Raw genomic sequence first — 19,345 nt, 5'->3', positions numbered from 1 at the left:
CTGGTCAGCTTGAGTCTGACCATCCATCCCTGGACCAGTCACTTGGGCACAGGGGACGGAATGCTCTGATCTTGGTACTGTGTCTAGCCTGGAGTTAGCTGACCCAGACTGTAAGGACTGGAGCATAGAGGAGGGGATTCCCCCAGAGAAAACTGGGTGCCTTATTAGAAGTGGGAGCAGAGACTGGGCAGGCAGAAACATCTTGCATCCACCAGTACGATCCGATAGGCCCTGTGGGCTGGCACACAGCAGCCCTCTGATCAGCTCCAGGGTGTAAGGTTTGTTAGGATCCCTAATTTGCAGATGAAAAAACTGAGCCTTAGGGAGACACAGTCACATGCTGAAGGTCACACCATCAGTAAACAGCGACAAATCCCAAATCTGCTTGATCCCAAAGCCCAGGCTCTTAACCGTCTGCTGCACGGCCTTGCAGTAGTCAGGTAAGAGTTAGAGGGTGGGGGTGGAGGGGCATCAGCCAGCGGGGGTCTTCAGAGACAGGACTGTGGTATGCTGAGGGCCTGTTCGCAGTGCACTGTCACCTAAACTTTTATTGTTCCCTTAAGTAGATAAAAAAATATTTTTTATCTAATTAGCAATGTCTGCACACACACAGAAATACACGTTAATTTTTATGCTTGCTGGTTTTTACTTGGGGCAATCTTGGCAGAAAGGCAGAAGTGACGGGACTCCTGAGCCTGGAAACTGGAGTTACCCAGGCTGCGGGCACTGGGGGCATTTCCGGGGGAATTTTTGGGGGAAGTGGTCAAAGGGAGGTGGCCGCCCACCTGGCTTGAGGCCAGGGTGGGGAGCGGGTAGTAGGAGAAACAGCCAGTCCTTACTTCCCTTTTCAGCCCTAAGACCTCTCAGGCAAGAGTCCCACCTCCCTGCCAGAGGTCACGCGTCCCACACTCTGTTGGCACAGGGGAAACAAAAGCAGCATGGGCACAGTACAGCCTGACCTCACTGCCACTGCAGAGGGAGCACCACATGCCCTCTGGCGGTCTGAGTACCAGTCCAGGATGGGCAGCTGCCTCGCACAGGGCAAGTGGCTCTGGGCTTCAGTTTAACATCTGCTAAACGGACCTATAATTACCTCACAGAGTAAGAAAACGAAAAACCTTTGGAAAGAACCAGGCCCAGCGCCTGGCCCCTCACAGCTGTCACGACTCCTTCCCTTATGCAGTGAACTCTCAGAATCACTGCCTGGGAGGGAGAACAGCTGCAGAGCCGAGAAAGCCAGGATTAAGACCCAGCTCTGCTGTGCTCGCAGCTCACAGGTCTGCTGTGTGGCCTTGGGCAAGTCATTTTGCTTCTCTGGGCTCCCATTGCCTTATCTGGAAAATGGAGAGGATTAGCTTGATGCCCAGCCCACGGGACAGGGTTTGCCAGCGTGTCTTTCTCCCACTAGGACATCCCCTCCCTGCCAGCTCCCTTTCCTACCCCAGGACCTGGGGCAAGTGAGTTATTCTACTGAGGATCCATCCAGCTAATACCTGCTGAGCACCTGCTATGTGCCCTGCACTGCTCAAAGCAGTAAGGAAGTTGAGTGAGATGCTCCCTTCTGGAGCTGCCATTGGGGGTTGGGGGAGACTGACAAGGCCTGGTAAACAAACAACTGAACGAGACAGTTTCCAACTTAGAGGAAAGACAAGGAAGCAGCCTGCAGTGTTGGTGGGCTGTCAGAGAAGGCCGCCCTGAGGAGGAGACCTGAGGACAAGAAGGAGGTGGCTAGGAGGGGGTCTGCCCACAGCAGAGGGAAGAGCAGGTGGATGGCCCTCCAGGGATTCCAGCTCAAAGGACAGAGGGGTTGGGGCCGCTGGAGGATGCTTATCTCATTCCTTAAGCTTTTCCTGGAGGCAGAGCGGCTGGGACCCACCTCTGAGCTACAATGGGGAAGAGGGAGGTGTCCGTAGGGCACAGGCCACCTGTTCAGGTTGGCCTGGGAGCCCACACTGAGGGTGACAAGTGGAGGTGGAAGGGCATATCCAGGAGAGGCAGGAGCGTTCAGCCTTAAACTTTGGAACTACTAAGAACTACATAAGTAACCCCATCTCATCTTCAAGTACAGAAAACACACAGTCCTGGCTCTACTTCAACTGCACGGCCCAGGGCAGGTCCCTGCCTCTCCCCGGGGCTCCCTGGGGGGATTGATAGAAGTGTGGTGTCCCTGCACTTCCACTCCTGCTTCTGAAAGGGTGTAGCTGGGGGGATTCTGGAGAAATCGCTGAGTCCTCTTCCCACAGGACACGGGACTGTATGAGCTTGTTCAGAGGGCAAGATGGGAACTGATGGCAAATTGAACGTGCTGGGGTTTCCAGGCCACAGGGTTGTGGTAAAGGTAGGTATCGGAGACAGAGAGGGATGAGGAACTCAGCCCCAAATGTCAGACAGCCAAGAACTACATTCCATCCATGGGCACAGATACCCTGAGACTAGCAGACCTCAAGGGAGAGGCAAGTGGTCTAAAGGCTTGTAAGCAGCAGTTGGGGACTGTTTCTAAGCACCTTGAGGTGTCAGGCAGGAATAGCCACCGTGTATCGCAGATGGGGAAACTGAGGTGAGCCATGGCACTTGCCCAAGTTCCTTGCCAGCTGAAAGTGGCAGCATCAGAGCTGGGACCTGTGATTTCTTTAGAGATTTGGAGGGTTGGCTGGTGGAGTGGGTGGGGCAGGAGGAATCAGGTTCCTGTGTTCCCCTGCCCTCCTCCCAGGTGGCAGCTGGAACCCCCACTGCTCAGTAATCTGAATGATCAAAATAGCTGTTGGGCCAGTTTCAGGAGGCCACCCCACCTGGTCAGCCTGTGTGCATGGGTCAGCTGAAGGCGGAGCCCTTTGTTGTCAGTTCCCCAACCCATTCTCGGGGTGTCATTGAGTCCTAGGTCTACAGCAGTGGTTCTCAACCTTCCTAATGCTGAGGCCCTTAAATACAGTTCCTGTGGTCGCCGCCCACAGATTGAGAACCGCTGGTCTACAGGAAGATATGTGATCCCTCCCCACGTTCCCATGCAGGCTCCCTCCAGCTTCCCTGTACACAGTTGTGAATAGGCAAGGTGTCTACTGCCTGCGGTGTGGGGCCAAAAAGATCTGGAGGACAAAGCCTGGCAAAGCAGCTTTGGGCAATGTCTTCCACTCCTAAGTCTGTTCCCTCATCTGCCCACCAGTAGCGGCCTTGATATTTCATACTGCAATTGCGTCAGGGCAGGCCAGGCTATAAGGGCTGCTGCTGACCCAGAAACCCACCCGCACACTGGACATCAGCCTGCCTCTGCTGCCAGCTGGGCCAACACGGAGCTCAGGTGTCCCCCAAAGATGCCCTGTCTCCAGGTCCCCCTGAGGTCTTTGTTCTAGCAGGCAGGGTTCTCTTAGGACCTGTGGGGACTACTCCTGCCCAGGAAATGCTCTAGGATCCATGAACTTGGCCCTGAGCCACAACACCCTTGGGTATGTGTTTCAGTTAGCTTTTGCTGTATAGCAAATTACAGCCCCCAGCTCTGGGTGAGAGGCGGGGACAAAGGGACACTGGTACCTGGAGGGGAGGAACTTTGGGACTCAGAGTACGTGTCCTCAGGATTTTGCTGGATTCCCATATAAGCTGGGCGAGGGCTCGAGTTCTGAAGTCAGGGTGTACAATATTACTCTGCGAAATTACCCTTGGAGAGCCTTACAGGTTATTATTCTCAGATAATAATCAGAGAACCTGGCATGTGTACACTGCCTTGCACAGCAGAAGTGTGCAGGCACCTGGACCACACCGGGGAGGGTGCTAGGGCTTGTCCAGGTACCACCACCTTTGCTGTGCAGTGGGGACCCTCAAATCTTGGCTGGAATGGAGGGGGACTTAAGCTGTCTGGCTCCATCCTGCATCCCTATTAAGCCTCTAGAGCAGCGGTTCTCAACCTGTGGGTCGCAACCCTTTTGCGGGTCGAATGACCCTTTCCCCTTTCACAGGGATCGCCTAAGACCATCGGAAAACACATATTTCCCAAGGTCTTAGGAACTAAGACACCGCTCCTCATGTGTGGGGGTCACCACAACATGAGAAACTGTATTAAAGGGTCGCGGCATTAGAAAGGTTGAGAACCACTGCTCTAGAGCCAGGCTGCCCAGGATAGCAGCCAGTAGCCATAGGTGACTATTGAAATTTAACTAATTAAAATCAAATAAAATGAACAACTCAGTTCCCCATCACTGTAGACACATCCCAGGTGCTCAGTGGCCGTACACAGTCAGGAGGTGAGAGCTGAGAATGAAGCCCCCAGCCGACCGAGCTGAGCTCGGGCCCCTTTTGCCTCCTGACCACCTTCATTGTCACCCAGCTGGGTGCTGGCTGCCAGGGCCCAGCCTCTGCCCTTGAGGGGCTCCAGGTCTTGCTGTGCCCCACCCCCAAGGGTGCTGCTGAGCCCCCAGGCACCTCATCTTCCAGATGGTGCTGAGCTGGGAGCCCTGGGCCGCAGTTGCCCACCCAAATCATACCACTCTCAGGCCTCATCGTCTGAAACAAGCCCTTCCTCTCTGACCCTTTCCTCTCCACCATGAAATACAAATGGGGCTCCATTTGCGCTCCCAGTCTTTGCCAGTAAAGGGAGGATACTTTTTTTTTTTTTTGTAGAAACAGAGTGTCACTGTACCGCCCTGGGGTAAAGTGCCGTGGCGTCACACAGCTCACAGCAACCTCTAACTCTTGGGCTTACGCGATTCTCTTGCCTCAGCCTCCCGAGCAGCTGGGACTACAGGCGCCCGCCACAACGCCCGGCTAGGGAGGATACCTTTTTATCATCAGAAATTGTGAACCCCTCCCCACCCCTCCCATGTACACACTCCACACATGGAGGTTAGTGTCCAAACCTAAAAAACTACAAGATGACAGCCACTGGGAATCCACTTTCAGCTGACTTTGGAAGTTGTGGATTTAGTCCATTGAAGCAGCATCTATTTTGGTTGGAAATATATTCATGTGTGAAACACAGTGTTTGTTTGGTCTGCCAGCAGTTCTGGGTGTGCATATGGGATGCAAGATCCCCTAAAATAAACCAGGGGCTCTCAGCTTAGAAATCCCCCAAACTGGCAGGAATCAGAGTCTCTGAGTGGCCTCCAGGAGCTGAAGGCTTAGCGTGGATGGTGGGGGCTCCCTCGCGGGTATTTGCGTGGCCAGCACTGTGGCCCAGTGCTGAGTTTTGTGGTGGGAGGTGAGTGAGGTCCCCCAGTTGCCATGGCTTCCTTCCCACCCCCAGCGCCCCTTCCTCTCACTGTCATGCTGAGTCCGTTCTAAGCTTTGCGGATGGAATGTGGCCTGGCATGGATGCCCTATCCCTGCTCAGGGTCTGTCTGCGCCTGTGGGCCCCAGTGTTCAGAAGCTTTGCTGCGTGAGGATAGAACATGACTTCCATATAATCTAGGGAGAGGGGCAGAGGAGATTCAGACATAAATCCCTGCCCTTCTGGATATGGTGGGAGGCTGAGGCCTGTGCAGAGCTGAGGGGTTTCCCTATCTCCTTCCCCTCTTGCGGAATCTCCCCTCACCCAAGCTGAATCTCAGCACCAGGAAGCCAGGGATTTGTTTGTGTCTGTGCAGAGTAGGCACCGAGTGAATATTTGCTGGGAGAGTGAATGCAAGTTGTAGCCCACCCTGCCGTATGGCTCTGGCCATGTCTTTGGGGTACAGCAGACAGAGGGTATAGCACTCCTCTGGGAGCTCTATTCACAGCCTTTGCTCCTTTTGTAGACCATGGATTTTATTCAAATTCCAAACAATAATTTTTTTTAATTTCAAATTAATAGGAGAGTACAAATGTTTAGGTTACATTGTTTTCGCTTCTAAGGTAAAGTTCAAGTTGTAGTTGAGCCCTTCACCCAGGGGGCGTACTGAACACCCTCACATCGTGCACATCAAGTGAGATCCCACCAATCACCTGCCCTCCTCCCACCAATCACCCTCTCTCCTCCCCCTCCCTAGCCCTCCCCCTTGCTAGACTATATTTGTGTTTTATTATTCATATGGGCGTGTAGTTGTTTATATATTGGTTTCATAATAGTCCTGAGTACATGGGATAATTTTTTTCCATTCCTAAGATACTTTACTAAGAAGAATGTGTTTCAACTCCATCCATGTAAACATAAAAGATGTTTATGTTTCCATAAAAAGTCTCCGTCTTTTCTTATGGCTGACTAGTACTCCGTGGTATACATATGCCACAGTTTCAAACAGTAATTTCTTTTTAAGGTGTGGATTCTTTAGCAATTGTAAGAGTTACTTTGCAATACTTTCAGTCGTAAAGGAGCGTCGCAAGAATAATACCAAAAAATGTTCTCCCATATGCCTTTCATCCAAATTCAGCATTGATAACATTTCACCAACTTTTGTTCTCTCTTAAAAGTATTTTTTTTTCCTCAGAACTATTGGAGGCCCCTCCACGCATGCACTTTGGGGGCTTTTACCCCTAAGTAATACTTCAGCACATATTTCCTAAGACTAAGGGTGTCCTTTTGTGTAACCATGGTCCAATAGTCAAGTTCAAGAAATTTAACATTAATACGATGCTGAAAAATACAGCTGACAGTCACAATTTGCCAATTATCCCAACAATGTCCTTTGTACCCCATTTGCCTCCCAATCTTCTATTGCATTTAGTCAGCATGCATTCTCAAAGCTTTATCGAGGTATAATTTAGGTACCATACAATTCACCCATTTTAAGTGTACAATTCAATGATTGTTACTATATTTATAGAGTTGTGTGACCATCGCCACATTTTTAAAAAATTTTTTTGTTTGTTTGTTTTGAGACAGAGTCTGACCGTGTTGCCCCAGGTAGAGTACAAAGGTATTTTACCCTAAACTGCAACCTCAACTCCTGGGCACGTGCAATCCTCCTGCCTCAGCCTCCTGAGTAGTTGGGACTTCAAGCATGCACCGCTGTAACCAGCTATTTTTTCTATTTTTAGTAGAGATGGGGTCTTGCTCTTGCTCAGGCTGGTCTCAAACTTGTGAGACCAAGTGATACTCTGACCTCCAGAGGGCTAGGATTGCAGGCGTAAGCCACTGCATCCGCCCCACCTAAGTTTATTTTAAATCCTTTCCATCACCCTAGAAAGAAACCAGTTTTGAATCACCCCCTTGTCCCATCCTAACCCCCCAACAGCCGCTTTTGTCTCTGCAGCTGAGCCTTTCCGAGCATTGCGTGTCTATTTGGAATCATACTCTGGCTCTGTTCACTCAGCATGAGGCTTTCAAGGTTCATCCATGTTGTAAAGTGTGTGTCAGTAGTTACCAGTTTCCTTTTTACTGCTGAAAAATATACTGTATTAATTTATTCATTCCATGGTTAATGGACATTTGGGTCGTCTCTACTTTTGTGCTGTTATAAGTACTACTATGGATATTTGCATTTGAGATTTTATGTAGGCTGTTTTCTCTTGTGTAGGTACCTAGGAATGGAATGGATGGGTCACATAGTAACTGTATATTAAATTTTTTAAGCAACAGCCAAACTGTCTTCCGAAGTGGCTGTATCTTTTTGCATTCTCACCGGCAGCTCATGAGGGCTCCAATTTCTCCACATCCTCTCCAACATTTGTTACTGTCTGTCTCTGTGATCCTAGCCACCCTAGTGGACAGGAAGTTGTATCTCATTGTGGTTTTGATTTTGCATTTCCCTAATGGGAAAAATCTTTTCTTGTGCTTAGTGGCTATTCATATATTGCGTTTGGTGAAATGTGTATTTGAGCCTTTTACCCATTTTTGAATTGTATCGTCTCCTTATAATTGAGTGTTTTTTATATCTAAATACGAGTCCTAAACATCAGTTTTATGTTTTGCAGGTGTTTTCTCTCAGTGGGTGGTTTATCTTTTCACTTTCTTAATGGTGTCTTTTGAAGTGCTAATCCAAGGTCACAAAGATTTACTCTTATGATTTTTGTCTAGAGTTTTATGATTTTAAGTCTTACATTTAGATCTTTGATCATTTTGAGTTAATTTTTGCATTTGGCAGGAAGTATGGGCCCAAATGCACCTTTTGTATGTGAATAGCCAATTGTTCCAGCACTGTTAGTTGGAGAAACTATGCTTTCCAATGAATTGTCTTGGCACTTTTGTCAAAAGTCATTCACCAATAAATTGTTATTATTTATTTCTTTTTTATATATTTTGATCACCACAGCCAAGGCCAAGATAATGAATCTTTAAATGTTATTTTCAGGCTCAGCGCCCGTAGCATAGCAGTTACAGCATCAGCCACGTACACTGAGGCTGGCGGGTTCGAACCCAGCCCGGGCCAGCTAAACAACAATGACAACTGCAACAAAAAATAGCCAGGCTTTGTGGCAGGTACCTGTAGTCCCAGCTACTTGGGAGAGAATCACTTAAGCCCAAGAGTTGGTGGTTGCTGTGAGCTCTGCTGCCCAGCATCCGGGGCTGCCTTTCCTATTGTGTTTATGACCACGTGGTCATCACAGGATCCTCCAGGGTAGCAGAGTTTAATGTTGTACACAGTTTTTTTTTTTTTTTTTTTATTGTTGGGGATTCATTGAGGGTACAATAAGCCAGGTTACACTGATTGCAATTGTTAGGTAAAGTTCTCTTGCACTCATGTCTTGCCACCATAAAGTGTGACACACACCAAGGTGTACACAGTGTTTCTTAAAGTGGGGCCTGATGAAATTCATGGACTGTATTCTCAGGAGTCCATCACTTCTTCAGTATGAGAAACCCTTAATATAGAGTTATTCTCAGATGGGAGAGTGGAGGCTCAGACAGCGAAAGTGAAATGTCTAAGTCATGCATCTCCAGGGACCTGTAGGCCAGCACAGAGGCACTGGGTATGATGACAGGAAAGTCACTTGCCCTCTGTGAGTCTCCATTTGCTCACCTGCAGAAGAGAGAGGCACCACCTGTCTCGGAGAATTTCAAGGAATAGCGATAATGTGAATTAAGTGCTGGCACAGTGACTGCCTGACAGGGAATGGGTACCACTTCGTCAAAGTTGTGTTTATTGCGAGCCCGGGGCGTGCCCACCCCTGACCCCCATCCAAGCCTCCTTCCACCGTGCCTACTCTCCCCGGTAGAGCAGCCCCTGTGGGCTGGCTCCTGGCTCCCGCCCTCGTTCTCTCCCCACTGCCTATCCGTTTACAGGGCACAGCTCTAGCAGGCCCTGTGCTGGTTCTGGAAAGGCAGCAATGAATCAGACTCCACCCCGGCTCTCAGAGACCTTCAGGCAGATAAGCAGACACATTAGCTAATGATCATAGAGCAGTGTGGCAGAAGTTATTTTTATTAATAACTAACACTTATAGAATTCCTGTTCTTTGGCCATGTTTTAAACTGTGGTAGCCGAGAAGATGGTGTCCAGAGAAGCTGGATCTAAAGGAGGAGTTTAGACTTAAGCTAATAACACAAAGAGACATGAACAGTCCAGGGATTTTTATCTATTTGATGATTGAAAATGGCATCTCATGATTGTGATTTCCGTGTCTTTAGAACTGTGAGGTTGTGTATCTTTTTGTGTGTTTATAGGCTATTTGTATTTCTTTTTCACTAAACTACCTCCCTAAATCAATTGGACATTTTTATTTTGAGTAGTTTGGGTTTTTTTCTTATTCATGTAAAAGAACTATTTACATAAGGAGGAAACCAAAGGAATAGTGCGTGCAGATACACAGCAGCATGAAATAGTACAGTGTGCTCAAAAGGCATTAAGTTTTGCTTGATTTGGGGAGAGGAGCTGGCCAGGGAGGTAGGAGCTAGCTCTGCATGTGGGCTAAGGAACTGGATCTTTATTCTATAGGTTGTAGGGAGCTATGGAAGAATTTTGAGCAGGGAAGGGATGTAACTGAATCTGTATTTTTGAAAATTGCTTTGAATAAGGGACAATTATGGACAAAGGAAAGAGCTAGAAGGACAAATTGAGACTAGAAAGTGCAGAACTTTCAGTGTCTAGCTAAAGAACGTCCACTTGGTTTTGTGGGCAGTAGGGAGCCACAGAAGGTTCTGGGTGAACTGAAGAGGCAGTGGGGACAAAGAGCTGCCCGATACACTTCTTGCTCTGCAGGCAGCTGGGAAGGGGGTGGGGACAGGATCGAGGCCAAGGCTGATCTCGGGATGAGGTGAGTGGTTTTGTTTCCCAGCATGAGGCTTTGCCCCCACAGACATCTCAGCCCCACGTGGGTGCTCAGCGCTGTGTCATCTGTCCCTGCGCCACAGGACTGACCTCCTACCCAGACAGGACCATTGCCAGAGGTAACCTAGAGAGGAAACATGAACCAAGAGTTTCCAGGCAGGGCACTGGGAGTGGGTGAAGGAAAAAGGAACGACACAATGGCTAGCTAGGCAGGATCTCAGAAGTCATGCCAGCCCCTGCCCCTCTGTTCTGCTCCCACAAGGGCAAAGGCCTCTCCCTCCTGGGCAAGCATTGCAGTTCTGAGGCTGGGACAGCAGAGATGGATGGAGTCTTGGCACTTGTCTTATCTTGCACTCCTTGGAGGAAGGACTTTGAGGCTCAGAAGGGACTCCTTCCTCCCTGACATCATACAGGGAGTCTTTCTAAGCTAGTGTCAGAATAGGGCCTAGAAATAAACCTTCTGAACTCCCCTTCCAGGTTCAGAAATTATTATTTTTTAAACAGAACTTTTCACAAACAGTAATACATGCATACAGTGCTTAAGTGGAGCATTTCAGTGAAAAGCCCGTCAGCCTCCTCGGCTCCCTGTCCCCTTCCCAGGGCACTGCTATACCGGTTTCCTGAGCATCTTTGTTGGAGATAATACACAAATGCAGGTACCAGCATATTTCCTACACTTCCTCTTTTGTACATGGAAAGTAGCACCCTCTACACCCTGTACCGTACCTCGCTTTTTTACACTTCCAAACTATCTTGGAGGCTGCTCTTTATCAGTCTGTGTAGAGATGCCATGTTCTTTTTGATGCAAAGGCTTCTATCATGTGGATGTATCACAATCATAATCCCCCTAACTGGTTCAACAAGCCCCTCACTGGTAGGCTTTAAGGAATAATACTTCAGTAACTTTTATTCACTTTTACAATATTTACAGTCCTGCGCATTGTGACTTTTCACTTAATGACAGACCACGTGTACGATGGAGGTCCCCTCAGATTATAATACCATGCTTTTACTGTTTCTTTTCTATGTTCAGCTATAGAGACACAAATACTTACCACTGTGTTACCATTGCCTACAACATTCAGCACAGTAGCGTGCTGCACCGGTTTGAGGCCCAAGAGTAACAGGCTGTGCCTTCCAGCCTATGTGTATAGTAGGCTCTGCCATCTTGGTTGTGTGCACTCTGTGATTCTGGCATAATGACAGAACTGTCTGACAACACTTTTTGCAGAATGTATGCCCAATGTTAAGCAATGCGTCACTATACTTGAATTTTTAAATACCAAGACATGTAAAGAAGAACATTTGATTGTCCCTGGGCTTATGCCCAGATTACTCCTATTGACTTTTAAAAAATCAATTAATCCAGAGAAGTATAAATTGGGAAAGTACAAGCTTTTCATGTATCCGTCTCACACACCCTTCAGTCCTCCCCAAAGGTAGCCATCAATAACTATGTGCTTGTTTTGGTATATGTGTATCCTTTGGGAGGGAAATTTGGAAGTTCTGGTGCACATGTATGTAGAAACTTTTCAAATGTACACAAAAGAAGGGCGGCGCCTGTGGCTCAAGGAGTAGGGCGCCGGCCCCATATACCCGAGGTGGCAGGATCAAACCCAGCCCCAGCCAAAAACTGCAACAATAACAACAACAACAAAAATTGGTACCCAAATTTACACAAAAGAGATCACAATATATGGCTCGGCGCCTGTAGCTCAAGCGGCTAAGGCACCAGCCACATATACCAGAGCTGGTGGGTTCGAATCCAGCCCGACATGGCAAACAACAACTACAACCAAAAAATAGCCGTGCATTGTGGCAGGCGCCTGTAGTCCCAGCTGCATGGGAGGATGGGGCATGAGAATCGCTTAAGCCCAGGAGTTGGAGGTTGCTGTGAGCTGTGATGCCACGGCACTCTACCCAGGGGGACAGCTTGAGGCTCTGTCTCAAAAAAAAAAGAGATCACAATATAGACAATCTTCTGTCCCTTAATTTTTTTTTTTCACTAGAAGTATGTTTTGGAGATCTGTCCACCCTAGGACAGAGTCCCAGGGAGAACTTAATGAAGGTGCTCCCTCCCCCATCGTGGGACAGTGAAGCTGCTGCTTCTCTTTCCTGGTTTACTCTCTCACACAGTACTGTGGTGTCTGTCTTTATATTCTTCTATTAGCCTGCTGCACTGCTTCTGCACCATCACCCTTCCTGAGAGGTCACACCATCTGGCACCTCCGCCAACAGCATTTTTGAGAGCATTCATTTCTTCCCTCCTTCAGCAGCAAAACCATTATCCAACTTAGTCATTTTTGCCAACTTGGTAGATAATAATTGGCAAGCATGTTGTATTTTGATTTGTATTTCTTTAATATGCGTTTAATTACCAGTGAGATGGAATATCTTTCCATAAGCTGCTTATTCATATCCTTTGCTCTTTTTTCTAATGGGTTAGTCATCTTTTTCCTATCAATTTGAAAGGGCTCTTCATGTACTAGGGAAATTAACTTTCATCTCATTTTCCTCAGTTAACTTCAGTCATGTGCTGCAGACATTTTTTTCAGTTAATCATTTGTCCCCCCCCCTTTTTTTTTTACTTTGTGGTATTTTCATTCCATTTATATAGCATTAATTTTTACATAGTTAAATGTATCAACATTTTCCTTCATGGCTTCTGAGAATGAAAATATTTATACAGTGCTTTTTATACAGCTTGTCTGCACATTATCACAGTCGATTCCCACAGCAGCCTTTGAAGGGAGGCAGGGTGGGAATTTTTATCATCAGTTCCGTTTTACAGATGAGTTCAAATGAGGCTCAGAAAAGTAACAGAACTTGAGCAAGCCAAACAGATCCTAAACCCTTTGCTATGCTCACCTTCCTGACCTGTCTGCCAATGCCAGATAATTTATTCCTGCCATGGACAACAGAAGGATATGGAGAGCGTTTTTTAATTATTAGAGCTACCAGCATCTTATCTTCTTTATAGTGTTCTTTTTAAAACATATTTTTTAAATTATAAAATTAATTCACAGGTCTTAGAAACAAAACCTCCAACAGTATGGAGAGTATAACACAGGGTTCAGAGGAGGGAATTCGCGTCTTGCCCCACAAAGCCCGTCCCGCAGGATAACTGCCATCTGGTTTTCTGCCAGCACCAGAAGGAGCCATGGGTTCATTCTTGCTGCAGGGCAGGGAGACCCACTCGGAGCTGGATGATCCTCATTTGGCTCTTGCCAATGCTCCATATATGCTGTAAGAGTGGAGAGTGAGGCCGTGTAATTGCAAGTGACTTTCCATCTCTGGGCCTCAACGTCCTTGTCTGTTAAATTGGCATAACCGTTTCTACCACAAGTCAAATAAAATCATCCTTATAAAGAGCTGAACGAAGTCCCCACCTCTCACTTCCGTCTGTTCCTTCCTGGATCCATCGCCCACTCCCAACAGGCTACAGTGTGCAGGGTCATGAATGTCAGAGCTAAAAACCAGGCTCCCTCCTTCTCTCCCTCCCTCCCAGAAGCTCAAGGTCACACAGCCCACCGCCGCAGGCCGGCCGAGTCCAGTCTCCTGACTCATGACATCACTCGGTTCTTCCCGCTGGGACCCGGGCGCGCCTGCCGCCTGCCTCCGGCCTCCTGTCTCGCCGCTCCCGGGCACTAGGGGGCGCCTCCCGAACACGCCCGGACTCGGGACGCCCTTGCTCCGAGCCCGCGGGGGGCAGACCTCGCTTCCTCTCGGCCTGCCGTTCCGGGCTCTTAGAACCCGCCTTCCTGCCAGAGCACACCGCAGTGCACTTGCCCAGCCGCGCTTTTTCCTGGGGGGCACCCTCTCTGCCCCTTGCAGGCCCACCCACTCTTATCTGCGCCACTTCTTGCCCGTCTTTTTTGGGGTTCTTTTCCGTGCCCACGGCATTTCCAGTGACGGTGGCCGGACCGCTGAGGCCCATCCCCAGCATTCAGACGGCGCTGACTTGATTTCTGCTGCGCGGGGAGAGGCGGTGCTGTTAGGCCAGGACCCTCCCCTCCCCCAAACTGTGGGGAGCCCGTGTCCCCCGTGCGGCCCTGGGCCAGCGCCTTCCGGTCTCTGCGCCTCAGTCTTCTCATCTGCGAACTGGGGAGGGCAGCGGGAAGGAGCGGCTGGCGGCCCGGGCTGCGGGGCTCCTTGTTCCGAGCCGGGGACTTGGTCTGAGGTGGCGTCCTCGGGCTGTTATCTGTGAGTCCTGGAGAGTCGGGGCGCAGTGCTGGGGGCCCTGCTGCGCGCGCGGCTCTGCGTACGCCGCTCCCCGGGTCCTTCCGCCGCGGCCCCGCCGACCCGAGCGCCCTCCGCTCGCCCCTGCTCGGGTGACGTCGGCGGCTGGGGCGGCACCGTCCTCCCCGCCGCCGACACACGCGCACGCACACACCCTTCTAGGGGGAAACTGAGGCCAGGCGCGGAGAGGCCCCTCCCAAGGTCACGGCGCGCGGGCGGCGGAGCGGGCAGTAGGGCCGGAGCGCAGAGAGGCCGCCCCGGCCCGCGGCGCTGGGACTCGGACTCGGGCTTTGGCTCCCGAACGCCCCCGGCCACCCCTGCCCGCGCCCAGCCGGCCCGCTGCGCTGGAGCCGCGCCCGCCGTGGGGACGGCGCGCGCTCGGCAGCTCCCGGCGGACCCGCGAGGTAGGAGGCGGGGGAGGCGCGCGGCGGCGGCTGGTGCGGGCTGGGGTCGGATGGGGCTGCGGCGCGGGACTGTCCTCCGGCGAGCGGCCGGGGGCTGCAGCTCCACACCCCCCACCCCAGGCCGTGGCTACGCGGACGCGCGGGCGGCTCTCGGGACCCAGGGGCGTGCTGGGATCCCGGGCGCTTCGCGGAGACGGGCTCGGGAGGAGGTTTCGAGGCCGCTGCTGAGAACTGGGCGCCAGCCCAGGGTTGTAGGGTTGGGGGGATTCGCGGCCGCCAAGCTCATGGGAACGGGGGTCGGGACTACACGGAGAGCCAGGAGGGCCGGGGGTCGCCAACGCCGGTGGTTCTCGGCGGGGCCGTGTGGTGTCATTCTCCGGGACCGGAGCGGTGAGGACGCCGGAGACCCAGCCTCCGCAAAATGCTAAAAGCCGGACCTTGGCGGAGGAGTGAGGGGCTCCATTTCTGCGTCAATGCAGTTGGCTCCAAGAAGTGGGGGGACGTGAATCCAGACCCCGAGGGTCTCCGTGGGACTGGGCGTCATCCCCTCTTCCCGCAAACCCTCCCTCCTCCCCAGCCCCCTTCCCTAGCGGAGAAATGGTGTCGCCGCTCCCAGGGTCCGGAGCCTGCGGGCGGGAGGTTGAGGCATTTCAGGAATTTGCTGGGAGCCAGACAGAAGCTCCCTAGGAAGGGGTGAGAAGCTTCGGGTGGGCTGGAGGGGCCAGTCTGAAACTGGCCCTGCCCCTGCCCCTGCCACTCCCCCCTCCATGTGACCTTGGGCAGACCCTCCTCCTGTTACCACATGGGCAATAATCCGGCTCTCCTGGTGTGTGAGTGGGGGGCGTTAAGGGGAAGCGCTTGGTGATCTCTGGACCAGTCCCATATGAGGCAGGAGGCAGCAGGCAGCAGGGGTACAAGGTGTGGTGGTGGTGGGGGAGGGCTGTTGCATAAAACCCAGCCCACCTGCCAGCCCGAGAATAGGACCCTGTTGGGTTAAGGGCTCAGTGTTTGGGAAGCCCCTCACCTCAGTCACTGGCTACCCTTGATCTGTACCAGGGCAAGGCTCAGCAGAGGTGAGCCTAGGCTTTCCCTCCACCCCCAGACATCCCCCTCCCATATTTCTCCCAGGCAGTTGCCACTTTAAATTGCCAAACGGTCACAACTGATCTGTTCCAAACTGATCTATTCCCGGAGCAAAGGGAGCAGAAGGATGACAATGGGTGTCCCCTCCCCCAGCCCTGTCCAGGAGATGAGGCTCACAAGGACAGCAGCTGGCTCTGCCTGGTCAGCTCTGTGCATTGCTTCTGAGCATGCTCAGTAACTTGGCGGTGGTGAGGGACTTGTTCTGCATTAGGAGCGGGAGTCTGCTGTGTACTTTTTGAGCTGCTGCTCCTTTCTGTGGTCATCGTCTGCTAGATTGGACACAGCCCTGTGCAGGCTCCTCTGAAACTGAATTGAGATGACACAGGAATGGCTTTATGGTCATCCCCTGCCCCAGCATTATGCTCAGCTCCTCACCTGGGTTGCCAAGGTGGCCAGGCCTCTGAACCCATGTGCAGTCAGTCAGAGCCCAGATGTTGGGTTTGACAGTCACAATCTCCCCCTCCCCCTGAATGCAGGAAAAAATAAGCTAAGAGGTGACTCCGGGTGCCACAAATGCCCACAGCCTCGCCATTGAGTGTGGAGGACCATCCTGATGCCAACCCCTCTGTTAGGGGTGGAAAAACCAAGGCCAGAGAGAGGCAAGGACATGTCTAAGGTCACACAACATATTCAGGGCTGAGGGGCCCTGTCCCCAGCTCTCCAGCAACTCAGTCACCTTGAGAGAGCTGCTGCCTAGGGAGTGCTTAGAGGACTTGGTGCCCTGACAGAGGTTCCTGCAGTGGACCTGCTCTCCCCTCTGCTTGGGATTCTGGCTCTGGCACAGTTTGCAAACATTAAGTAATCTTGGGTCTCATGACTAGAGTTGCTGCTCTTCTCTCAAGGCTGCTTGAAGGACCCATGGCAGCCCGCCCTCCGGCCACTGTCTGCCCAACCTGCCCTGCCTGCCCCAGGCCTGCTGTCCCTCAATACCTTTGGTTTTAGTCATGTGCCTTTTCTCATTGTCCGGAGGGGAGGACCAACAGCAAGCCAGAAGAACTGGGACTTTTGTGCCCTCAGCTTTCCTGTGCACTGTTTTAACTACCATTGTGGGGGGTGGTCCTAAGCACCTAGCCCAGAAGAACACAGCTATCTTAGTTCTTGCAGGGTGCTCCCCATCACCAGAGGGTGCAAGCTGGAGCTGAATTCTTGCTGGTCAAGGAGGCTGTGATTCTGGCCTTGGTGGACGTGTTGGCTGGATGCCTCCTCACTCCCTCTGGTCCGTCATAATTAGGGGGTGGGGAGTGGGCATTGCTCATTCCTGTGCAGAGGTATTTCTTGCAGGAGGCTGAGGAAGGCCCATCGTGTTGGTGAGGGCTGTGTGGACCACAGCTCAGACTTTGCATTTATTACCACTATTTATTGCATGACACAAACCAGCTTTGGGAGCAGCGTTTTCTGGTGCCCCTGCCTTCCCAGCGGGCTCCGCCTTGCCCTGTCTTGGCTCCTTCAGGAACGTACACCTCACACCTCTCACTTGGCAAACTCAGTTCGCCTTGCGTTCCTCTTGTCCGTGGCGCCTCTTCTGCAGAGTTTGCTCTGACTCATCACCCTGTCCCCTCAGGGATGCCATCATCCCTGCCCAGGGGCACTGGCAGAGACTGCCCTTAGACCCTGGGAGAGGCCAGTCTTTCAGGCCTAGCCCCAAGGACATTATGTGGGGCTGCCCAGCAAGTGCCGGCTTGGGAATAAGGCAGGAAGTAGGCAGCCAAGTTCTTCTAGAGTCCCAGGGGTCCTCAAACTGCGGCCCGTGGGCCACATGCAGCTGTGTGATTGTATTTGTTCCCATTTTGTTTTTTTACTTCAAAATAAGATATGTGCAGTGTGCATAGGAATTTGTTCATAGTTTTTTGTTTTTAAACTATAGTCTGGCCCTCTAATGGTCTGAGGGACAGTGAACTGGCCCCCTGTTTAAAAAGTTTGAGGATGCCTCTCGACTCTTCAAAAAGCCATGTATGTCTAGTAGGGAGGCTGAGGCAAGAGGATCACTTGAGCCCAGGAGTCTGAGGTTGCTGTGAGCTGTGACACCATGGCACTCTACCGAGGGTGACAAAGTGAGACTCTTTCAATTAAAAAAAAAAAAGCCATGTATGCAGGCTCCAGAGGCAAACCCAGCAAATGTTTTTTTAAACATCTGTTCCATGCCGGACCTGGTCACAGGGACTCACATATATTATCCCATTTCATCTGTAAAACCACAAACCCATCCATTAACTTGTATAATCGTTCTCGAAGCTTAATGCTAAGACAGTGATGTCAACCCCACAGGCCAGCAGGAACCGTGTAAATGCTTCACCCTCCCCTGCTGCCACCATTGACTTGCCTTTCAGAGTTGCCCTGCTGCCCTAGAGCGGTTTGCCAGGGTGTGTGCCCAGACACCTTCTGAGAGGCATTCCTCTGGGAGGGGCTCTCAGACTCCAGCACACACAGAGTCCCAGCTGACCCACATAAATCCCTGCCTGCCTCGTGTGACCAGGAGAGAAAGCTCGCAGGGGGAACTGGTGACCCCTGTACACACAGCTCAGCCCTTACCTGCTGCTTGGGTCTTGTCTTATCCTGTTGTGGTTACACAATCTCCTCCTCCCTCCAACTGTGAAGTCCCTGAGGGCACAATGGTGGCCGAGGCCCTACCTTGTTCCCATTGCCAGGGGCTAACAGAAGTTTCTGTTGTGCTCAGTTGAGCTGAATCCAATAAGAAACAAGTTGCCTTAGAAGGAGGGTAATGGGTCCCCTCACTGCCGCTGGGGCCTCACAGTGGATTCCTGCATCTGGGTTAATGCAGATGCCCTAGAGTACCGTTTTAGCTTCAAGACCCAACAGAACCAATAATTTATTTATTTTTATTTATTTTTTTTGTGTGTGTGTGTTTGTGATTTTTGGCCGGGGCTGGGTTTGAACCCGCCACCTCCGGCATATGGGACCGGCGCCCTACTCCTTGAGCCACAGGTGCCGCCCAATAATTTATTTATTTATTTATTTATTTTATGTTATCTGAGGACTCCATGGAAAGCTATCAGGATGGTAACAAATGCTAAGTCCAGGATGTTTAGTGAAGCCACATGCCTAGGGGTATGATGAGAAAACTTCTTTATTCAGCTGGCCAGATGCTAAACTAGGGCCAGGTTTGGCCTTATCCCAGTGGCCTGAGGGTTTGGTCTAAAAGGAAGCAGGAGGGAAATTGAGTGTCTTATGGCTAATCCATAAGCAGCAGCTGGGGCCACTGTCTGCTACACTAACTTTGGAAGCCTGGAGGTTAGGGAACCGGGCTCCTTACTACTTTGCACAAGTCCCTTTTCCATTCTTGAGCTGAGTCATCCCCATCTTTATCATGGGGGATGTAATCCCTACTTGAGCTTCCTCACCGGGGCCTGGGAGTTTGGAAGAGACTGGAAAGCACTTTGGAAGTTGTAACTGGTGCCCAAAAGGGTGGCATGTGTGTGGGAACAGGGCGGC

At 51.1% G+C, this 19,345-nt stretch overlaps 1 protein-coding gene across 6 annotated transcripts in view; it reads left to right on the top strand.

Moving 5' to 3' along the window:
- The window catches only part of IQSEC1 (IQ motif and Sec7 domain ArfGEF 1), a 402,419-nt gene that overhangs the window by 285,475 nt on the left and 97,599 nt on the right, over window positions 1-19,345 (top strand). Inside the window, exon 1 of one of the 6 annotated variants that reach the window (XM_053598869.1) lies at window positions 14,613-14,752. The exons of the other annotated variants lie outside the window; for them this stretch is intronic. The gene's annotated coding sequence lies outside the window, so the exon portion shown is untranslated. Of the gene's footprint in view, window positions 1-14,612; window positions 14,753-19,345 lie in introns of those variants that run through there. 6 annotated transcript variants of the gene reach the window in all.

The sequence above is a fragment of the Nycticebus coucang genome, chromosome 8, assembly GCF_027406575.1.
Source record: "Nycticebus coucang isolate mNycCou1 chromosome 8, mNycCou1.pri, whole genome shotgun sequence".
Taxonomy (NCBI): domain Eukaryota; kingdom Metazoa; phylum Chordata; class Mammalia; order Primates; family Lorisidae; genus Nycticebus; species Nycticebus coucang.
The sequence above is the reverse complement of the archived record's forward strand: the minus strand, read 5'-3'. Positions and strand labels throughout refer to the sequence as shown.